Raw genomic sequence first — 16,154 nt, forward strand, 5'->3', positions numbered from 1 at the left:
TTATGTAGCCGCAGTATTAATTTGGCTGGTACACTTCAGTTTCTGATCAATAGTACCCCCAGAATGTTGACAGTGTGAAATTCAGCAATGGTAATGACAAGGGGAGATGTCATTGAATGTCAAGGGGAGATGGCTGTGTCCCTCTTTTGAAAAGGTAAGGCTGGTGGGTGGTCTAAGCGAGGACTTTAAAATGATCAAAGGTTTTCACAGAGTGGATGCAAAGAGAATATTAACACTTGTGGGAAAGAGCATAACAATAGGTCATCAATACAAAATAGTCGCCAAGAAAACCAACTGGGAATTCAGAAAAAGCTTCTTCAGCCAGAAAATAGTGAGAATGTGAAATTCACAACCACTTGGGGAGGTTGATATGGATAGTATAGATGCATTCATGAGGAGGCTAGACATGCTTTTGGAAGGCTAGGGAATAGATGGTCATGCTGATAGGTTTACATGAGGAAAGATGGGAGGAGGCTCAAATGGAGCACAAACATGGACTGGTTGGCCTAATGACCTCCCTCTGTGTCCTATATCCTATGGAATAATTTCTTATGAAATTACAACCCAATAATCTCAATGTGATCCTAAAGATATGACAAATTCCTATTCGCAACAATTACATGTGCACTGTTTTAATAGTTTCTGCTGTTGTCGTCATGTCAAACTTTTGTTGACAATGTAAATTATTTGGAGTTTTTCTGTGCAGCACTTTTATTCCTTGCATGTTCATTAAAAAAGCTAACACATTTCTGATGACACAAAGATTTTTCATAGTTGCACTTTTATTCTGACAAATGGAACTATCTTTCTCATACTATTGTCACAAAAAAACACACATTCTGTGGTTTTCTTCTTTGGACCATGGCAAATTGTCATCTACTCCTCAGCAGCGGCCTAATCAGAAAAAAGAAATTGCAAATAGTTAAATCAATGCAAATGAAGAGACTGCTTCTAAATTATTTGTTATTTCTTCAACTCCATTATTTAGTCAGTTTCAAAAATCAGTTATATCTCATGTACCTTAGAACTTATGTCACGGCTTTTACTTCTAAGTTTGTTGACTTGAGACTCTGAAATGTTAGCACGTTCCTCGGCTTCCTCCAGTTCATGCTGCACCTTCCTGAACTTGGACAGGTGAATATTAGCCTGTTCCTCCTAAAGGGAATATAGCAGAAGAAATTATCAGGTTATAGACTATAAAATGTTGACCGTGGTCGAATGTGAACTGCCGCTAAGCTAGTCGAAATCTGAATTTTTCAGATGGTTTTTGACTTTAGCTAAACGTCACAATGGGTGGAATTTAATGCAATCCTCCATGACATATTTTGTGGTGGGAGGGCGTTTGATGAGATAGGTGGGGACTTTGTCACATTCCTGCCTCTGCCATGTAGCTTATAAATGGCCTTCCCACCTCTCCACCATTTCAGGGCCTCAGGTGAGCAATTAATGCCCACTTAAAAAACTCATCCCGCCACCACTGGTATTCACCCAGCAGCGGGCGGGAGACTCGATATGCAGCTAACTACTTGACATCATGCAGGGTGATTCCAATATTGCCCTGAAGTGAAGTCAATCCCAATTAAATTTTTGAATTATTTGAAAATATTGTGAATATGCCCAGTGAATATAGTGTATTTTGATTTTATGAAGGGATTTAAGGAACCATGTGCAAATCTTCTAAAATTGACAACTCCAATGTAAAATAACAGATATACCAGGTCAACTAAAAATTTCTGTAGTAGTTGAGAGTTAAAGCGTAAAATTAATGGAAGAGCTGTTATATGTAGTTTGCATTCTGAATGCCAGATTCAAAAGTTCTGTGATGTGCCTTAAAGCACTTGAGTATAATTAAGTTATTGTAAGATGGTTAGCCAGTATTTATAATTCATTTTGGCAACCTTAGGACAAAAATTGGTTTACACCTGCTTTGGGTGTGGGGGGTGAAATTTGTACTTGGTCAGTGCTAGGTCCAGTCAAATCTGGAATGGCTAATTGGTATCACTATTCCTGATGCCACTGGTACATGTGTGGCATTCGGGACACAACAATATGGTCCCCTTTCCCAGTATGGGGTGTCACATGGGTTGTAATGGAGGTGGCTGGCAGCACAACCGAAGCCATTTTATACCTTCACTGCTACTGAGTCTAATTTTGACAAAGGCTTTGACAAAGGGTCATCGGGACTCAAAACATTAGCTCTTTCCTCTCTATACAGATGCTGCCAGACCTGCTGAGATTTTCCAGCATTTTCTCTTTGGTTTCAGATTCCGGCATCCGCAGTAATTTGCTTTGATCTAATTTTGTGACTGACATTTCCAGAAAATGTTGATGTATGTGAGAATTTGAACTTTTAGTTCTGTACTCTAAACCTAAATTATGAGTAAAAGCTTACAAAACTAAATATACTTTCATTGAGCATGGTGGGATATATAAATCGGTGTGAGAAGATTGTCTGAAAAACTAAATTACCATTTCTGTTTGCATAAGTTGTTAATTATCCTGCATTTCCTTTAGTGTAGGTTTCATGAGTGTCTGATGTAGAAAAACATCTCAACTATTTAAAACTCAAATATTCGTTTCACAAATAATTTTCTGAAAATATTTTTTAGACAAAGTAAAACTACAGTCCTCAGTTACTTACACTATCCTCACATTGCCTCTTGTAAGCTTTAACTTTCATCTGCAGCTTGTCAACTAAGTCTTGCAGTCTAAGAACATTTTTCCTGTCTTCCTCGGACTGTAAATAATGAAGAAAAGGCACAGTTATATTGATATTTGAAAATAACAATAATCACTGCTGGTTAGCACAATGGTGCATCATTCCAAATAACGAACTTGTAAATACCTGATAACTCAGTTCCTTGACTCTTCTTTCATATTTGCGAACACCTTTGACGGCATCAGCACTTCGTTTCTGCTCAGCTTCCAGTTCATTTTCCAGCTCATGCACCTAAATCAGTCACCAGATGGCATTAACAATTTTACATTTGTACAAATTTCATATTACCGTTTAAATTATCTTGGCACAAAAGGGATAGTTTTTTGCAAGGTATTGGGTGTTAAAGAGTCTCTGATATGGCCCAATGGAGTCAGAAGTTGCAACATCTGTTCAGCCTGTGTTTAGTGCAAGATGCAATACTGATAAAAGAGTTGAAGTGGGCCATGAGATAAGAATCGACACGCTTGAATCGTTTATCAGCTGATTGCCAGTTAGAATGTCTGTTACCATTCCTTAAAATGGCTACACTGCATCTTGGTGACTTGATAGTGCATAGTTTTACTTCATAGTTTTATTCAAATAGGGGCTAGCTGAATGCATAGAGCTAAAAAAGCAAAATATTAAAGGTGTCTTGACTGTGGGAACCCAGTCATTTTCTGATATACTGAATTAATCATTGTATCAGTGTATTCTGCAGTAAAAACATATTGTTCTCTGTCTAATCAACTAATCAATTCTTAAGATCTCTGCCAAGCTATGAGAGATAGCAGAATATGAGAAAACATATCCAGTACTTTTCCTAAGAATGCACAGGCAGATGCTAAGCTAGTTTTGTTAGGCACCAGTCAATCTTAAGTAATGTCCAATGTTTGATTAACATGTTATCCTCTGAGTAACATACATTCATTTGAATGAACCAGGGGTCTCAGCTGAGAATGAGAAGCCAATGAAAGTAAATTAGGGGTTAAATCAGAGATAAGAATTCACTTTAAAGTCGGACCTCATGGTGAAGGTCTTTTGTTCCTGAATTCTTGAATCATCCATCTGTTAGTTGTGTATAGTGACTTATTTTTGTGCTTATGCCTTTTGCCACCTGCTTGATTATTATTCAATAATCAGTTCTTATTCAAGTACATACCAGTGAGTAATTAACAATAAAGTCATATTTTTGACACCTCCCACCAACCCGGACTACCGATTCTTATTAGAAGGTTAAAATAAGAGTCCCACAAGCGCCACGACAGACACTACTGGAAGACCTACTGGACGCAAGTATCCTAGATAAAGGGAACTGTAGCGACATGTATGACCGACTGGTAGAAAGGGCCGACACCGTACTGGACGCAACAAGAAAGAAATGGGAGGATGACCTGGGGATTGAGATAGGGTGGGGAATCTGGAGCGAAGCACTGCAGAGGGTCAACTCCACCGCCACGTGCGCAAGGCTCAGCCTGACGCAACTAAAAGTGGTACATAGAGCCCACTTAACAAGAAACCGTATGTGTAGGTTCTTCCCGGAGGTGGAGGACAGATGTGAACGGTGCCAAAGAAGCCCGGCCAACCACGCCCACATGTTCTGGTCTTGCCCCAGACTTGTGGAGTACTGGACAGCCTTCTTCGAGGCTATGTCCAAAGTGGTGAGGGTGAGGGTGGAGCCATGCCCGATAGTGGCGGTCTTCGGGGTTTCAGACCAGCCAGATCTATTCCTGGGGAGGAGGGCGGATGCCCTTGCCTTTGCCTCCCTGATCGCCCGCCGTAGAATCCTGTTTGGCTGGCGGTCAGCAGCACCACCCAGAGCTGCAGACTGGCTGTCCGACCTCTCGGAATCTCTCCAAATGGAGAAAATCAGATTCGCCATCCGAGGGTCAGACGACGGCTGCCACAGAACGTGGGAGCCATTCATGCAACTGTTCCGGGACCTGTTTGTGGCCAACGAACAGGAGGAAGAATAGCCGGGTGGCCAAGAATCAGGGGAAAACGGACGGGAATCGGGGGAAGGTAGCCGGGGGGGGGGAGGGCTACGGGTTCGTTATGGGGGTTTGTTCTCATGGTTTTATGCTTATTTCTTTTTCTTGTTAATTTATTGTTTTTGTATTGGAGGGGAGGGGTTACTGTTTTTCTCTGTTGTGATAAAATTTGTTGTTGAAAACTTGAATAAAAATTAATTCAAAAAATATTTTTTAAAAGAAGAAAAAAAAGATAGAGCTAGGCACTGTGGGGGGATGAGGGGTGTAAGAGGTGAGTGCTTCATTGGGATGGTGTGGGAAGACTGGGTCGCGTGGGGTAATGTCTATTTAATTGTTATTCTATATTTTCTTTTTACACTATGTTAATATTCACTCTAGTTAGTTTTGTTATTATTGTTATCACTGTTCTTTTATGAAAAATTCTGCAAAACCTGAATAAAAATACTTTTTTTAAAAAAAATAAGAGTCCCAGCACACATAAATGAACAATCTTTCATCACAACATTCAGTGACACAGGAGTAAACAAGCTGTGGTGAGGATTTCAAATGCTCATTAAAACACTTTTAAAACAATTTTCACTGTTCAATTCTTGCTTGAGATTTGACTTATGAAACACATTCACAGTATCAAAGAATCACCGAAACGTACAGTGCAGAAGAGGTCCTTCAGCTCACCTAGTCTGTACCAACACATGCACAACACCTGACCTGCCTGCCTAATCCCATTTGCGAGCACATGGCCCATAGCCTTGAATGTTATGATGTGCCAAATGCTTGTCCAGGTACCTTTGAAAGAATGTGAGGCAACCCGTTCTCCCAGGCAGTGCCCTCTGAGCAAAAAGATTTTTCCTCAACATCACCCCAAACCTCCTGCCCCTCACCTTGAACTTGAGCCCCCTCGTAACTGACCCTTGAACTAACAACAAAGAACAAAGAAAATTACAGCACAGGAACAGGCCCTTCGGCCCTCCCAGCCTGCGCCGATCCAGAGCCTTTATCTAAACCTGTTGCCTGTTTTCCAAGGATCTACTTCCCTCTGTTCCCCGCCCGTTCATATATCTGTCTAGGTGCATCTTAAGTGATGCTATTGTGCCCGCCTCTACCACCTCCGCTGGCAAAGCGTTCCAGGCACCCCCCACCCTCTGTGTAAAAAACTTTCCACGCACATCTCCCTTAAACTTTCCCCCTCTCACCTTAAAATCATGACCCCTTGTAATTGAAACTAAGGGGAACAGCTGTGTCCTATCCACACTATCCATGCCCCTCAGAATCTTGTACACCTTGATCAGGTCGCTCTTCAATCTTCTCTGCTTCAGCAAAAATAACCCAAGCCCATCCGACCTCTTCATAACTTAAATGTTACATCCACAAAACATACTGGTGAATCCCCTCTGCAGCCCCTCCAGCATAATCGCATCCTTCCTATAATGTGCTGATCAGAATTGCATACAGTACTCCAGCTGTGGCCCCACCAAAGTTGTACATAACTCCAACATGACTTCCCTGCTTTTGTGATCTATGCCTCGATTGATAAAGGCAAGTGTCCCATATGCCTTTTCCACCATCCCATTAACCTGCCCTTCTGCCTTCAGAGATCTATGGACAAACACGCTAAGGTCCCTTTGTTCCTTGGAATTTCCCAGTGTCAGGCCATTCATTGAATTCCTCCTTGTCACATTACTCCTTCCAAAGTGTATCATCTTACACTTTTCAGGGTTAAATTCCATCTGCCATTTTTCTGCCCATTTGACCATCCCGTCCATATGTTCCTGTAACCTAAGACACTCAATCTCACAGTTAACCACCCGGCCAATCTTTGTGTCATCCGCAAACTTACCGATCCTACTTCCCACAAGTGTATCATCTCACACTTTTCAGGGTTAAATTCCATCTGCCATTTTTCTGCCCATTTGACCATCCCGTCTATATGTTCCTGTAACCTAAGACACTCAATCTCACTGTTAACCACCCAGTCATCCGCACACTTACCGATCCTACCTCCCACATAGTCATCTATGTTGTTTATATAAATGACAAACAATAGGGGATCCAGCAAGATCTCTGTGGTATGTCACTGGACACTGTCTTCCAGTCATTAAAGCAGCCGCCAGTCATCACCCTTTATGTCCTACAGCTAAGCCAATTTTTTTTCCACCACATCAAGTTACCCTGTATCCCATGTGCATTTGCCTTCTTTATGAGTCTCCCATGTGGGACCTTGTCAAAGGCTTTGCTGAAATTCATGCAAACTACATTAACTGCACTACCTTCATCTACACACCAGATCACATGCTCAAAAAAAATCAATTACATTTGTTAGGTATGATTACCCCCTCTGACAAAGCCATGCTGACTATTCCGTATCAAATCTTGCCTCTCCAAGTTCAGATAGATTCTCTCCTTCAAAGTTTTCTCCAATAGTTTCCCTTCCACTGACATGAGACTCACTGCTCTGTAGTTCCCGGGCTTATCTCTACAATCTTTCTCAAATAGTTGTTCTCCAGTCCTCTATGGGCAGCAGGGTAGCACAGTGGTTAGTACTGTTGCTTCACAGCTCCAGGGTCCCAGATTTGATTCCCGGCTTGGGTCACTGTCTGTGCGAAGTCTGTATGTTCTCCCCGTGCTGCATGGGTTTCCTCTGGGTGGCTCCGGTTTCCTCCCACAGTCCAAAGATGTGCAGGTTAGGTGGATTGGCCATGCCAAATTGCCCTAAGTGTCCAAAAAGGGTAGATGGGATTACTGGGTTACGGGATAAGGTCGAGGCGTGGGCTTAAGTACAGTGCTCTTTCAAAGGGCCGGTGCAGACTCAATGGGCTGAATGGCCTCCTTCTGCACTGTAAATTCTATGATCTATGATCTCTGGCACCGCTCCCAAAGGCAAGTGAGGAAGTAAATACTTGGGTCAGAGCTCCTGCAATCTCCTCCCTCAGAGATGATTGTTTTGGACAGTTCTACATTTATTCTGGAAATGTTTTGAGGACTTCACCGAGAGAGATTTAGTGGTCTACTTAATTGAACACCTTATTTAAGAGTCACCAGGAGGAAGGGGGTGTTTGATCATGGGGAGCTTTCTGGAAGCCCACTTGCAGATTTCAGGAAGAATAGAGGAAGGATATGAGACAGGCAAAGCAGCAGAAGCTGCTCCAAGAGAGAGAGAGGGACAGCAGGGTGAGGTGGACTCTTTCATGTCCTATGGGTACAGTACATCATAATTCGTCTCGACCTCCTCACCTGAAATCACCAATGCTTTACTACAGAACCTTTGATCCCTCACGGTCAGCCCATGAGCTAGTCTGAAATCTGCCACTTTGCATCAGCCAGCCCACTCCACAGTTTCAGTAGAAGTAGGCATGTAGTATTGACCAGCAGTGCTCCATGAAAATTGCTTCAGATCAAGATCCAAGTTCTAAACCTATGGTACCATCTCTAGGCAAGGTCACAGTATGGCAATCAAATTGCATGTCTGTTTAATACAGCACCCACTTAGTGCCTGTTTTCCACCTTTCACCAAATTGATCATTTTTATTTTTGCTGAGGCTTCAACATCATCATAAATCAAGCAACATACAGTAACACAATCGTGTCACTTACCCGACTCTCCAGTTTCTGGAGCTGTTTCTTTCCTCCTTTCATTGCGAGCTGTTCAGCTTCTTCCAGTCGGTGCTGCAGGTCCTTCACCGTCACCTCGAGGTTCTTCTTCATTCGTTCAAGGTGAGCACTAGTATCCTGTTCCTTCTTCAGCTCTTCAGCCATCATGGCAGCCTTACAACCGTGAGATAATGGGGCAAATCATAATTCAAGCTCAATTTTGAAATAGTATCAACAAAGTAATTGCGTGTGACAAATCACCAATTGTGAAAATATGAACATATAATTAAGTTATAATTAAGTTAATTTCTGGCTTACATCTGTGATTGCCTTCTTTGCTTTTTCTTCGGCATTCCTCGATTCCTGAATTGTTTCCTCCATTTCAGTTTGAAGATGATTCAGGTCAGCATCCAGCTTCTTTTTGGTGTTGATGAGACTTGTGTTCTACAAGAAAAGTCAATTTGTAAGAACATGTTTATCGGATTTGTGAACTGCAAAAAATAAAAAAGCTGCTGCCTCAATAGTAACCTCATAGTGGGCAAAAGGCAGCCTGATTTAAAATCTATTGTTGCTGCTTGAATTTCTCAGAAGTCAGAACCTCAGCATTGTGAAGTAGGCAGGAGATGCTGACTTCATTTGGTATTCCTTTATGGGCCAGAAGGAGCAGGAATATTCCCCTTCCTTTTAAGAAAGATTTCAGCCGCCCCAGGCCTATTTATCTGCCACTCCCAAGCTCTCATGATCACAGGCCTGATTGCCATGATACTGCTGGCCCAGGTTACTGGCGTGTGCATCTTCTGACTGCTGATTTCTTCTTCCGGATTATGGGCCTCTGAACCTTCCTAGATGCAGGCGTCTCCTCACCGTTATTGGAGCTTCCTCCAAGACACCTGTTGCTGGTCCATACTTCTACTGTCAGCCGAGATTACCCAGTTGGCTGGCTGCTGACGACAAAACAGAGCTTAACAATGTTCGTGAAGTCCAGCCATTCAACTCAGTGAGGAATTCGAACTACAAACTTTAGGGGAGTTCTTTGGCCATCTTATGTCTTCACCTGCAACCTCTTTGGAGATATAGCCTGCAAATCTGTTTCATCCAAGTTTACATTAGTGTCTGCACAAACCTGTGAGTGTAGCAGTTGTACTCTCTCAGTGACATCAACAAGCTCTTGTTCAGCAATTTTGCGAGATCTATCTGTCTGTTCCAGTGCTGCTCTCATTTCTTCAATCTCAGCCTGCTGCAAGCCACTTCTGCGCTCAACCATGGCCAATTGCTCCTTCGCGTCTTCCTGGCTTCGGACAGCATCATCCAGCTGTAACTGGGTATCCTATTTAAATGGAAGAAATATTTTGTCAGGAGATGTCATAATATTCAGATGGCATCAGAATAAAGTGGAATTAGCTTTGTGAATGAAATCTAAGAGTTGAAAACTGATAACCAATTATAATTCCTACACTTTACCATCAAGTTAGGTCAAGAGAAAATTACATAATTGATTGATTATAGAATATTTAAAGACATTTTAAATATCACTCTAAATTAAAGAGAAATGCTCTAATAAGCAGACCTTTAATTGACCCTGCAGGTTTCTGAGATGTTTCTGAGCTTCAGAAGCCTGACGGTTCGCATGTCCCAACTGCATCTCCATTTCATTCAGATCTCCTTCCATTTTCTTTTTGATTCTTAAAGCATCATTTCTGCTCCTGATTTCAGCCTCCAAGGAGCTCTGCAGAGTGTCTACAGCTCTCTGATGATTCCTCTTCAGCTGGTCGATCTCCTCATCTTTCTCTGCAATTTTCCTGTCAACTTCAGATTTGATTTGACTCATTTCTAACTGAATACGGAGGAGCTTGCTCTCTTCATGTTCCAGAGAAGCCTGCAAAAGGAATAAAGCGAGAAATTAAATATATGTTTATTGCGCTCGTCTTTGACTTCCAGCCTTTGATCTTTACAGTTTTTGAAACAATATCAACTTCACACCTTTGGAAGGTTCTCAATTTTACCCATTTATTGACCAATGTGTTTAAACAACTGTGATGTATAAAGTACTGCAGTAGTTGATTTTCTTTTTACTATTGGGAGATCCCCTGGAATATTAAATTAATCCCGATGATGGAACAGACTCATGGTAGTATTATGCCTGGAGATAGAAATTCCATATCCAAAAATTCCAGTGGGATTCCAGATGACAAGAAAATTCTAGATCTTCATAGAATGTTAGAAATGAGGCTAGGCAGTTAAGTTTCCTTCAAGGTTCTGTTATAAGATCGTATTTGTGCGAAATAAATGCCAGCATCTAATTGATATCTGGTTATTTGTCCCGTTATTGTTTTCACAATGTTTTTGGTTCAGAGTGACGGCAATTTTTATTTACAAACCAGTTGCTGCACTCCAAAATGTAATAACTGAGATTACATCTTTGGAAAGATCAGCCGTTAATTACGCGATATTTGCCACTTAGCCCATTTAGAACTGATGATGTTTAGGTCTTTCAATCAATTTTAATGCTCCCCAATGCACCATATAATTGTTACAGCTGTTATTTCATCTAGAAAATACTATTATTCTAATTTTCAACTTCTAATGTATTCTACTAAAATGATTATTGTGGTGAACCACTGTGTACACCTGTATTAGGGGATATAAGGTAGGACTTGTACTACAGGTTCGCCGGTAGCCCCTGCCGGCTGGCTCCGCCCACTAGGAGCTGTATAAATATGTGTGTCCTCCATTGATCTGCCATTTCGCCAGCTGCAGTAGGAGGCCATGCATCTGACTGTAATAAAGCCACATTTGTACCCAATCTGAGTCTTTGTGCAATTGATCGTGCATCAATTATTAGTTTTACCTCTGCTTCCTCCAGTGCTGCCTGAATTTCACTCTTCTCCTGCTCAGCAGTCTTCTTTGCCTTTTCTATCTCATGCAGGGCCTTGCTGCTTTCAGCCAGATGCTCAGTCAGATCAGAGATCTCCTCTGGTTTATGAAAAAAATAAAGATTATGCATATTTTAGGAGGATGAAATTAAGATTACAAAAGCGATATGGGGATGGGATAATGCTACGGAGGTGAGACTGATTTCTGGAGGCTACAAAGTGCGGTGGGCAAGAATAAAATCTTACCATAAGCTTTAAAACCAAGGAAAGCACATAACAACGTGATAATATTAACATTCTTAAATGTTTGGATGATAAGAAAGGTTTAACAATTACGCTGCAGATTCTTATTCTCTCGTTTAAGAGTTTCAAGTTGATCCAGAGACTCCTCGTATGCATTCTTCATCTTGAAGAGCTCAGTACTCAGACTGCGGGACTCCTTCTGAGTTGCTTCCAGTTCAGCCTGGCCTTCCTCAAATTTCTGTTTCCAATCTGCTAGGATCTGCAGTGAACAATTGCAAAAGTTACAAATTAAATATAACGCTGCAATTGTGTATCAATGCTGATGTGAGATGATAGTTTGGGTGCAGGCTGCAAGGTTGGAACTAAAGTTTGGGCTGCAACTCATATTAATGGCCTCCTTTTGGATCATAACTGACTCGCTGGCCAGGAATTTTAGGATGGTGGTGTTTGCCTTCCAGCCATCCAAGGAACCAATGAAGAATACATCTCTGCTGATACTGCCTGCCCCGCAGCCATTTTACACAACAATTATTAATTGGCTGGTGGTGGGACTTCTGCCCTTCAATTTGGATGAAGTCGAGCTTCAGGAACATGCTGAATCTGATTCGCTGGCAGCTCTCTAGTTTCTGCAGCACCAGAAGCTGCAGTGATCCTAGAATCTCGGTGCCGGGAGTCCAGGGCAGGGAATTTTTCTTTTTCGTTTTTAAAAATAAATTTAGAGTACCCAATTTTTTTTCCCAATTAAGGGGCAATTTAGCATGGCCAATCCACCTTACCAACACATCTTGGGGTTGTGGGGATGAAACCCACTCAGACACGGGGAGAATGTGCAAACTCCACACGGACAGTGACCCAGGGCAGGAATTCGGACCCGGGTCCTCAGCGCCGCAGTCACAGTGCTAACCACTGAGGACAGGGAAATTTTAAAGGTTTTATGATTTGGATTTGTTTATTGTCACATGTATCATAAAAAGTATTTTTCTGCGAACAGCTCAAACAAGTCAATTAGTACATGAAAAGAATCTAAAATAAAAAGAAAATACATAATCGGGCAACACAAGATACACAACATAGTGTTAGACTTAAGTTTTAAAAGATTAGTACGATTATAAGAGATGTAAAAAGAGGATCCGTTTGGAAGAGCTCGTAGAGAGTTGCCATGCTCCGGCGCCATCTTGTGCTGAGGTTTAAGAGTGTAGTGGGGATGAAGGCCCAGAAAAGGGTAGGAGTTTGGTGGAAAGGTCAAGGAGTTAGGGAGGCGCTGAAGCGAGTCCTTTCCAACCTGAAGCATGAACAGCATTACTTTTCGGGCTTCCCCTTTCCCTTGAACTCTTCCCACCAGCCTGAAACAACTAGTTGGGAAACGGCTCTTAAGTGGTCAATAATTTGCCACTGAGAATCTCAGTTGGGCAAAGGGGAAGCAGGCTGGCCTAGGCCTCACTAGAACAAAACTGCAAAGATGTCAGAAGGGATGGGAACCAGCTGGGAAGGCCATCTGAGAGTACAGCTATTTCCCACCTTGTAAGCGCACGTCCTGCTGATTCCCTTATTTCCCATTTCTTTTACTTTGCGGTTAGCATTTTGATCCATGGATATTTAATAGACATATACCTTTAAGTAGGGCAGAGGAAATGAGAAACTCAAAATTTGCAAAATGGTACACTATGTTTAGCTTCTGAACAGAAAAACTCATACTTTTTGGCCCCCGAGAGATCGGAGGGGATTGGTTCGATTGGCTGGCTAGTGTCCAATTAATTATCGAAAAGCTGTATTCTACCCAGCGACAGGCGTGATTGGGTCCAACCCGAATGGGATAGTTTCCAGAGAAGGCAGGAAGTAATGGTCAGATCCTGGACCCAGAGAGGAGCAGCTGTAAGTGTCCATCTGTCTCATACAATTCCTATAGTGCAGAATGAGGCCATTTGGCCCATCAAGTCTGCAGCGATCCTCTGAAAGAGCACCCTTCATAGGTCCAATCCCTCACACAATCCCCATACTCCCACCTAGGGGAAATATAGCATAGCCAATCCACTTAACTTGCACATCTTTGGCCTGTGGAAGGAAACTGTAGCAGTCGGAGGAAATCCACACGGGAAGAATGTGCAAACTCCACACAGACAGACACTCAAGGTCAGAATCGAACCTGGGTCCCTGGCGTGTGAGGCAGCAGTGCTAACCACTGTGCCACCCACCGCCACTCCCCTCTCTCTCTCTCTCTCCAGAAATACTGTCTATCAGCTGCTTCTGATAGCAGAGAAGCTTTTGTGACCTGTATCAATCTAAAATGAAAACCATTACAGACTGAAAACAATTAGCTCCAACTGAAGACCCAGATTGAAGAAAAGTGTACTGGAAGATGTCCCAGGTTCGAACCCGGCTCTGGGTCACTGTCCGTGTGGAGTTTGCACATTGTCCCCATGTTTACGTGGGTTTTTCCCCACGACCCAAAAGATGTGCAGGATAGGTGGATTGGCGACACTAAATTGCCCCTTAATTGGAAAAAAAATGAATTGGATACTCTAAATTTATTTCTTAAAAAAGGAATTATATAATAGTTGTACTTGCTGCATATGTAATTATAGTTATTGTTATTAATAAAAAATGATTGTGTTTAAATTTACAAACTTAGTCACTGCAGTTATTGGGTAGTCATAGACCAAAGACTTTAGGTATTTTCTCAGAATTATTTGTTGATTTCAATTGTGTTGTGACTCTGGGTCCTTCAAGCCACAATCTAGGTCTGTGACTATATTCTGCCTATCACATGATGCATGCATGTTTAAATAGAAGCACAAAGGTCTGTTTCCAAACAGATATATTTTGTCAGAAGAATGCAGGGAGCAGCATTTGTCTTCTTGTCATATGAGAAATGTCGATTAATAACATTAAAAATGCAGAGGAGAGGGATTTTTTACTGTCAGTACACATTTGAAATATTTTCAAACATTAGAAGGGGAATAGGTTTTTCAACCCTATTTATTAGATCATGGCTGATCTGTACCTCAACTTGACTTACCACACCCCCACACTTGTATCCATATCCTTTCATAAGTCCATCCATCTTAAACTTGAAGATAGCAGCTGACCATGAGTCCCCAGTCTTTTCAAGTAGAGAAAATTATGAAATCTAAATATTGTTGTGATCGATGGTGGCCATGATGTGGAGATGCCGGCGTTGGACTGGGGTGAGCACAGTAAGAAGTCTTACAACACCAGGTTAAAGTCCAACAGGTTTGTTTCAAACACTAGCTTTCGGAGCACTGCTCCTTCCTCAGGTGAATGAAACATATATATAGACAAAGTCAAAGATGCCAGACAATGCTTAGAATGCGAGTATTTGCAGGTAATTACATCTTTACACTATCTCTGCATCTGTAAAGATTTAATTACCTGCAAATGCTCACATTCTAAGCATTGTCTGGCATCTTTGACTTTGTCTATATATATGTTTCTGGAACATACCTCTTCATTCACCTGAGTAAGGAGCAGTGCTCCGAAAGCTAGTGTTTGAAACAAACCTGTTAGACTTTAACCTGGTGTTGTAAGACTTCTTACTAAATATTGTTAGTTGAGTTCTTGGAGGGTTTTTGTCATTAAAGAATTATTCTAATTCTAAAACAGTAATGTTACCACTCATTCCATCCACAGAAAATTAATTTCATGATGATGCACAGCTGAAATTACTATTATATATTAATATAGAGTAATAACTATTACAAATCTTTAAAATATCACAGGAAGAGAAACCAGGCCACAACGTGTTTTTACCTTGTCAAAGTTCTTCTGTTTCTTGTCGAGAGCTGCTGCTGCTGAGTTTGCCCTCTCTACATCTATCATAAGATCCTCCACTTCATTTAGCAATCTCTGTTTTGTCTTTTCCAGTGAAGCACATTTGGAGTTCACAGCCTCAATATGCTCTTCTGCATCCTGTAGACGCTGAGCAAGCTTTTTCCTGAAATTTACAAAACCAAAGGTGTTGTAATAATACTATTTGAAACAGAATTCTGTCAGAATACAAACTCACATTCATTATAACATACTTGGCCTCCTCCAGTTCCTCTGTGCGCTGAATTGCGTCAGTTTCATATTTTGTTCTCCACTGAGCGACTTCGCTGTTGGCTTTGGACATGCCACGTTGGAGCTCGGCCTTTGCCTCCACTTCCTCTTCATATTGCTCACGGAGCAAATCACAGTCATGGCGGGAAGACTGCAGAGCATGTGCCAAGGCACCCTTAGCCTGAAATAATTACAAGGTGGATGGTGAAATATTAGTTAATATACCCATTTTTTTACTGGGTCAATAAATCTTGATACTTTGCTTATGGACACAAATAGAAATATTATCACTTATAATGGTAGCATCTTATGCCAGTTACCAGACAATAACATCACAAAATATAATATTTTATATTGTTGCAATTTGCAGAACTTAAATTGTTGCAAAATGAATTTTAAGAAATAGAAATTAATTTACCATATTTCAAAGAAATTGTTCCAAAACAAAAGGATCAGTTTACTTGAATTATTCTGGTACCTTTATTTCTTCCTCCAGCAGTCTCTTAAGCTCCTCAATCTGTTGAGTATATCCCTGTTTACCTCTTGTCAGCTGAGATACCAAGGCTTCCTTCTCCTCTACTTGGCGATTCAATTCACCTGCAAATTAGAAGAGATTCCAAGCAAAAGCATTACAAAATTGATATGGCTATATTTGTTGTGTTTAATTCTATTGTAGGGATTGGGAATTAATTGGAAATTCAATTAATA

At 41.4% G+C, this 16,154-nt stretch overlaps 1 pseudogene; it reads right to left on the bottom strand.

The window, feature by feature from the left end:
- Positions 1-763: 763 nt before the first annotated feature.
- Positions 764-16,154, bottom strand: part of LOC119953672 — a 31,205-nt pseudogene continuing 15,814 nt past the window's right edge.

This window comes from Scyliorhinus canicula, chromosome 18 (assembly GCF_902713615.1).
Source record: "Scyliorhinus canicula chromosome 18, sScyCan1.1, whole genome shotgun sequence".
NCBI classification, from domain to species: domain Eukaryota; kingdom Metazoa; phylum Chordata; class Chondrichthyes; order Carcharhiniformes; family Scyliorhinidae; genus Scyliorhinus; species Scyliorhinus canicula.